Source organism: Apus apus, chromosome 27 (genome assembly GCF_020740795.1).
Source record: "Apus apus isolate bApuApu2 chromosome 27, bApuApu2.pri.cur, whole genome shotgun sequence".
Taxonomy (NCBI): Eukaryota; Metazoa; Chordata; class Aves; order Apodiformes; family Apodidae; genus Apus; species Apus apus.
In genome coordinates, this window is record NC_067308.1 from 1,199,259 (window position 1) to 1,206,954 (window position 7,696).

General features: G+C 52.8%; 1 long non-coding RNA gene across 5 annotated transcripts in view; it reads right to left on the minus strand.

Moving 5' to 3' along the window:
• LOC127394901 (uncharacterized) overlaps window positions 1-7,129 on the minus strand; it is a 30,221-nt gene extending 23,092 nt beyond the window's left edge. For 2 of the 5 annotated variants that reach the window (XR_007891697.1, XR_007891696.1), the window contains exon 1: window positions 7,092-7,127. This is a non-coding gene — a long non-coding RNA (uncharacterized LOC127394901). Of the gene's footprint in view, window positions 1-5,425; window positions 5,537-7,091 lie in introns of those variants that run through there. The other 3 variants (XR_007891695.1, XR_007891694.1, XR_007891698.1) reach the window with 2 other exon arrangements.
• Window positions 7,130-7,696: the final 567 nt, after the last annotated feature.

A 7,696-nucleotide genomic window follows, 5' to 3' on the forward strand; every position in this document is an offset into this window, starting at 1 on the left:
CAGGTCCAAGCTTGGGCTTGGTTGGAGAGGGATAAATCCTGAAGTTCTACCAGGATCCGTGATCCACTGATCACCAGAGATGGATCCAACCAGGAGCACTGATCCCAGCCCTCTCTCTTAGCCTGGTTCACTTTGGGATAGAAGGACACCCCTTGGCTCCATCCCAGCCCTGGGATTCGGTGGGTCTCTCACTGGGGGGCTCCTCAACCAGAACTTCCCATTTTTTTTCCTTGAAAATAATCCACCACAGCTCTGCCCAGGGCCAGATCCCAGCTCCCTTCCCTTGTCACCAGCTCCTTCCCTCGTCACCTTCCCCCAGCTCCGGAGGGACAAGCGTCGAGCAGGGGGTGTCAGGACAACCCCCCGTCACATCCCTTCCCGATCTCCGTCCCTGCAAATCCTGCAGGACAAACCTGAAATGCGGCCTCAGGGCTATTTTTAGGGCTCCCACCCCACCCCCCGACCCTCGCCAGGCTGGCAGGGCTGTCACACCAGCCCAGACCAGCAAAACCTGCGGTGACAGCGGCGGGTGACAGGGAGCCGAGGACGCGGCGGCTCCGCTTCCACATCCCACCCCCCTGGATGCATCCCAGCCCTCTCAACACACAGAGCTCATCATTTTCCTTCCTCCCCACCCCTCAGGGCACTGCCACCCGTTTTTTCCCCGGATCCCACTTTTTGCACCTCGTTTACACCCTGGAATTGAAGGATAAAGAGGGGGGGGATTCAAAAAATCCCCTTTCCCTTCTCCTGCTGCCATAGGGATGTTGGCACTGGGCACCCTAAAACCACCACAGGGTGTCCCAAACCACCTCAAAGCCAGACCCACATCTGCAGAGGGACAAAGGTGGGGGGCAGAGTGAAGGGGCAGCTGCCTGCACCCCTCGGGGGGCTGAAATTGAGGGGGCCCAGGGGGTGAATTACGGCCGGTTCCCACATCCCCTCCCAGCGCCTGGAATTCAAGCAGGGCCTGAACTGATTCCTCCACGGCTTCAAGAGCCCGTTCAGCTTCTCTCCTAATCCCGACATCAAGAAAAATAAACCCCACACCAAAAATCCCTTCCCTGGAAAACATTCCAGGCTTTGGGAACCCTGATGGTTTGGAGAGGAAAGACTCTGGTCTCCTCACAAAGCCCCGCTCTGGTGGCTGCAAGAAGGATATTTGACCCCTGGAAGTAGGGATGGCAGGAAGATATCCCCTTGCTCCGGGCACAGGGAGCACCCCTACAGCCAGGCAGGGTGGCCTGGACCTCGGCTCACCCTGACCTGACACCCCAACAATTTCTGGGGGGGTTTGTTGGGAGTGAGGAACCCCCCACCGGCCCGCGTGTCTCCCGCGCGGATCGTCGGGAGATGGAAAAACAGGTACGTGTTCCCAAAATAGAGACACACCTTCTAAAAATATAGAGGTACGTTCCAAAAATATAAAGATACACGCTCCAAAAATCTCTAGGTGTCCACACACATATCTCATATCTTATCTAGATGATTTCCTGGGGGTCATTCCACACCTGCCCGACCCACCGCTCACAGGGCCGTGGCAGGAGGGAGAGTTTAGGGAGGAAAAGGGGTAATTCCCACCCTGAGGAGACCTCGAGGGGGCTTGAGCCATCAGGGCCTCCTTTTGTTTTCCATTTCATACCGTCAAAGACCAGAAAATCATTCCCTCAGTCTGGGAAATGTCAATTTTCCTCAGACGCAAAAGAAAAAAAATCCCGATGTTATTTTTTTTTAACCTTTTTCCCCCCCCCCCCCCCCACAGTCTGAGGGCTGAGAAATGGTGAATATTATTGACTCAAAAAAAGAAAAAGAAAAATCAAATGTTTTATCCTGTGCAAGGAAAAAAGTTCATCTCCACCAGCAGGAGAATTTCTGGGTGTTTCCAGTGTCCCCAACCAGCCCGTCGCTCGTAGGATGAGGAGGGTACAAAGGGTTTTTGGGCTCAGAACCAACCTGACCTGCTGCATTTCTGCACCCCAAGCTTAAATATTAAAGGTAGGACCCAAAGGTGACCCAGTCACAAGATTTTTTCCCAGATGGAAACGATATATGGAATGAAATTCATCATTTCCAATCATTGGGTTGATTGGTTCTTCTCGGTAGATAAATTCGCGTTGCTTTTTTGCACGTTATTTTTGGGGTTTGCTCCTTATTTTTGGGGTTTGCTCCTTATTTTGGGGGGTTTTTTTTTTGCTCCAAACTCACTGATTCTGAGCGTGGAAAAGAACTTTGGGAGGTGAATCTCCTCTCCACGTCTCCAGCAGTTATGTCTCCGGGAGGGAGAGGGGAGCAGACAGTGCTGAGTGTTAACCAGTCACATCAGAGTGTCCAAGGAAGCTGAAATGGCCACACGTAAACTGCAATTTGGATCAATGTCACACCAGGTTTTCCTGGTGCTGGTGTTTTCCAGCAGGGAGAAAAAGGAGGTGGGGGGGGGAAATAATAATCCTGAATCAGCTCTTTGGGAGACTATTCCAACCCACGTTCCCAAAGAGCTCCGGGAGAGCTCGTGGCCCTGCCGCTCGGAGCTGTTCCCCACCCCACGAAAATCTGGATTAAAGAGAAAGAAAGAAACAGAAATTGGCACCTGGAGGGGAGTGACCAGGTCCAACAGCACCCAGAGCCCCAGGGGACCCAGCCCCAGGGTCAGCCTCCACTCAAGTGGGGTGGAACTGGTTCCCATTCCCGCTGCTGGGAGTACGAAGGGATGGGTGAAGACCTGGAGATGCTTTAGCCCTGCGGGGTCGTCGTGTCCCTGAGCAGAAAGGGGGGGGTCACAAGCATTTTTTTGAGGTGCACAAGCTCTGGAGAGCCAGGTGGGGCTTTGAAGGCGTCCCCTCCATCACCAACCAGCACGGGTACCTCCTGCCCATCACGCAGGCTCCATGCATTCCAGGTGGCTCAATTCCCCACCAAGCCTCACCCTCATCCCAGTTTGCATCCCCCCCCAATTCCTGAGGTGCCTTTGTTATACCCAAGCAAGTGACACCATCACCCATCAGCCTATGGTGGTGCTGCCATGGCCCTGCACAGACCACGATTGGTCACTGAGGAACACCAAGAGATGATCACACAGCATCGTTTCCAGCCCCCATTGGATGAAAGGCACTTTCCCCCCCCCCCAAACGAAGACACCAGCCAATGGTGGGTGGCACATGGCAGCTCATCAGTGCCCACCCAGGAATAAAAGTCCCTCATCCCTGGGTGAGGACTTTGGGGCCACCACTCAGTGCTGGTGAATGCCCAGAGACACGTCCCAGCCCGTCAGCCCGGCGGGCGCTGGCACAACCCTTCTCCTCCTGGCTCAGTCTGCCTTGGAGGGTGAAGGAGGAGAGCTCCATGTGGGGACATCCTGCTGCCACCAAAGCCAAAAAGTGCCCAACTCCATCCTAGAAAGCACTCGGGGTACGAGCATCCGTGAAGGATGCTCCCCACCTTCCACGGGGGACAGGCTCCTGCCTTCCATGGAGGACACTCTCCTCCTTTCCATGGAGGATGTTCTCCCCCTTCCATAGAGGACCCTCTCCCCCCTTCCATGGAGGATGTTCTCCCCCTTCCATAGAGGACACTCTCCCCCCTTCCATGGAGGATGTTCTCTCCCTTCCATGGAGGACACTTTCCCCCCTTCCACGGAGGATGCTCTCCTCCCTTCCACGGACCAAGACTTTCTGGAGCTGGTTTCTCTGTTTGTCCTGCCCTCTGCAATATCCCCCTGGGACTGGTGACAAACCACCAGGCCAGGAGATCTGTGCTTCCCACTCTGCCCAGGGAGGAGCAGCAGGAAGACAACGGAGAACCGGGAAGAACAGAAAACCTTGGAAGAACTTCCCAACACCCCGACCACGGCAGCAGAGGCTGCAGGAACATTGGCAGCCCCAGGTGAACTCCAAGGAGACCAGGAAGGTTTTTCCTGGTGTTTTCCCCATTAGAGGGAATTAACACACTCACTAAATTACTCTGAATTACAGGCCATGGGTTGGGAGGGGGGTGGGGGATAGAAAAGAGATTGTTTATTCATTTCAAGGAACCACAAGAGCAGGAGAAACCTTCCATGTCCCACCCCAACCACAACCTTTCCCTGGACAAACTACCAGGGATGATTTCTCTTCCCAGTTTTTTGCTCAAGATCCCAAACGAGCGGGTCCAGCAAAGGTCAAACCAGCTTTTCTTTTCTTTTTCTTTTTTTTTGTTCTTCCCTACATTCCCTCACCCCCCAAAAAAAAACAGAAATAAAAAGGGTTTTCATAAACCTGCAGGGCTCTCATTCCTCCTTTCCAAAATTAGCCCAGGTGCTGTCACCCCCATGTGTTCTTTATTATGATGAAATCTAATTGATTTTTATATATATATATATATATATTTATATATATTTTTCATTTTCCCCTTGGAATCACCCTTCTGGGATTCTCCATTCTCTGAACCCACCAGAAGGTCTTGGTGTTCTTCTAAGCAGCACCAAGACACCTCTCAAAATACGTGCCTGTATTTTGCATTATTGGCACCTAAGGTGACCAGTCTGACCATTAAAAGCAAGTGGGAAGCGCCCAGTTAGCCTTTTTTTTTTTTTTTTTGGCCCCAAAATTCCCTTCTACAGTAAAGTAGGTAAAAAAAGAAAATAAATCCCAATTTCCATCAGGAAGAGGTTAATGTATAATCCAGCAAAAAGGGGTTAAGGACCAGCAGGAATTTGCAGAGAGGATAAATTAGAGAATAATCAAGTTCCCCAATTGGTCTCAGACAGTTTCATACGTGAGTTGGATAGATCCAGGTTTGGTTTTGGTTTTGAAAAATCCCTGCTCTTGGAATCTTGAGTCCATTCCAAGAAACGTTCCCAGACAAAGGGTTAAAAGAGGAAAGCAAAACGTTTGGTTAGAGGTACGAGGGAAAGGGGGAAGAAAACAACAACAACAAAGAAAACTGCAAGAAACCATTTTCCAAATCACCATCTCCTGTCTAATCCAGATATCCAGGCAGATCTGACAGGGAAGAAAATTCAACATAAAGCAGAGAGTGAATGGGAAGGAGGAGAAGGAATAAAATAAAAAAAAAAAGGAGGGTAGGGGGATGAAAATTTAAAAGAATCCAGTGCTCGTATTTGCAAAACAAGCATGAATAACCATTGCTCTGTTGCTGCTTTATTAAACATATCATCCAGCACAATCATCTGTATTGATTTAAGGATTCTCTGGTGCTCTACGGCTGGTTTATGGCATCAAAGTTCCTCCTCGGCTTGCAGGTTGTGTCCTGGGCTCAACTAATTCCCCCTCTGATTGCAACTTTGACTCGGTTAATTCAATTACAGCCCCAGCCGAGCAGAGAGAAGCACCATCCTCATCTTCCTCTTCCCATGCCCCCAAATCACTCAACTCTCGCTTCAAACCACAAAGAGGTGCTTTTAAAAAAAAATATAAACATAAAATCCTACCTCGGGTTTAAATTCCAGTCTCAAAAAGTTGTCTTTTTTTTTTTCTTTTCCCCCCAGTTTGGGGATTTTTTTTTTTTTCCACCTCTCATTTCCTTTCTCTCTCTCCTTTTTTTTTTTCCATTTCTTTTTTCATTTTGGTTTTTTTTTTTCCTCTCTCTCTCTTTTTTTTCCTCCTCTTCCTTTTGATGAATTTCCTTTCTTCTCCACATCCTCCTCAGGCGTGTAATGGGGTTATTTTTACTTTCGGTTATCTAGCTTTATGAAGAATTGACACCACTCATACAGCTAGATAACCAAAGATAACAACCAACCCCTGAAGTCTACAGGAAAAAGCCAACCTCTTCTTCTCCAAGGGGGGGCTCGGGAGGGGGCTTTTAAGGAAGGAACGAGGGAGGAAAACGAATTAAAAAAGAAATGCAAAGATTAGCAGCGAGATCCAAAATCATCAGCACCCAGTTCCACCCTGGTCCTGCAAAGCTCTCCCGAGCATCAGTGGGACAAGCAGGATCAGGCCCCCTTGGAAAGCACAATTTTGGGTGGGGGGGGAATTGGAGGTTTGTTGAAATTGGGTTTGCAGAGCAAACCATGTTCTGCAGGTGCTGAGAATTAAAACCCGCGTGATTTTTAATAACTCCGAGATGGATGCATTCCAAGCGGCAAGAATCAAAGCCAATATCATTTGCTCCCGCAACTTAAAATATGCAGAAAAAGACCGAAAGGGCATTTTTCTCCCCCCCCCCCCTCCAGCCCCCCACCCAGAAAATGCATTTAACGCTCTCGAAACAAAATGACTGCGAGGACAAAAATAAATAAATAAATCATCATCATCATCATCATCAATGAACCTGCCGGGTTAAAATAAATAATAACTTGTGATGCTTTGGATTCAGGCAAGATCTGGGGGAACAAGAGCGATGAATAAACACAGAAAAACCCAGAGGAAATTATGAAAGGGAGGGAAGGGAAGGACAGGAGGGAGGGAGCGACTCCTGCTCGCAGCTCAGGACCCCCGCGCAGGGACCGCGCACCGCGGGCACGGACCCGCAGCGCCCTTTGGCTTCGGGGGGGGGGGGGACCCGCAGCTTTCCTCCTGGGGGGGACACGCATCCTTCTCCTGCCTCTCCCGCACCCCTCGCCTGCCTTTCCCCGCATCCCTCCGTCCTTTCTTCTTGCGCGGGGGACCCGCATCCCTCCATCCTTCTTGGGGGGGGGGCCTCAGCATCCCTCCATCCTTCCTTTCTCCGGGCTGAAAGGGGGGAACCTGCAGCCCTCTCCTTCCTCGGGGTGACCTGCGTCCCCCCACCCTTCCTTCCTCCTGGAAGGAACCTACCTCCCTCCGCCCTTCCTCCCCTCCAGAACAACCCGCATCACCTCCATCCTTACAGGAGAGGATCCCGCATCCCTCTCCTTCCTCCGGGAGCCCCGCATCCCTCTCTCTCTCTCTCTCTCCTCCCTCCCTTCTCCTAGGGACGGCTCCAGCCTTCCCTCACCTGCATCCCTCCTGCCTCCGGGCCGGCACGTCCGATGTTGCGGGGATGCTCGGAGCCCCGCTCCTCGGAAACGCAAATCCCTCCCGCCCAGATATCCCCGCGGGGCCGGTGCCAGGGCTCGTAGCTCGGCTCGGCTCAGCTCGGCTCGGCTCGGCTCGGCTCGGCTCGGCTCCTACCTGCTGCCCAGCGCTGCCCGCAGCCGCTGCCCGCAGCCTCTGCGCCGGGGGGAGCGGCGCGCGGCACTTTTCATTCATGCTTTCCCATTCCCGGCCCTCGCCGGCCCTTCCCATTGGCTGGGACCCCTCTGACGTCACCTGCCCTGACTCCCACCCCCCCTCTGCAGCGCCTATCAGTTCATCAATGGGCGGGGGAGGGGCCCCCAGCCGCGCGCACACGCGCGTCGCCGCCGCCGCCACCACCCGTCAACCCCGGCCCTGCCAACCCCCCCCCACCACCACCCCTCACCACCATCATCATCACCCACCGCCACCCATCGCTGCCACCCCATCTGCACCATCACCCCCACCCATCTGCACCAGCACCGCCAGTCACCGGCAGCGCCACCACCGCCTTCATCACCGTCCTCATCACCACCTCCATCACCACCACCACCCTCAACACCACCACCACCTCCATCACCACCACCACCCTCAACATCATCCCCGACGCCACCACCATCACCCTCATCACCACCCTCAACACCACCCTCAACACCACCACCACCCTCATCATCACGACCACCATCACCACCACCACCCTCATCATCACGACCCCCATCACC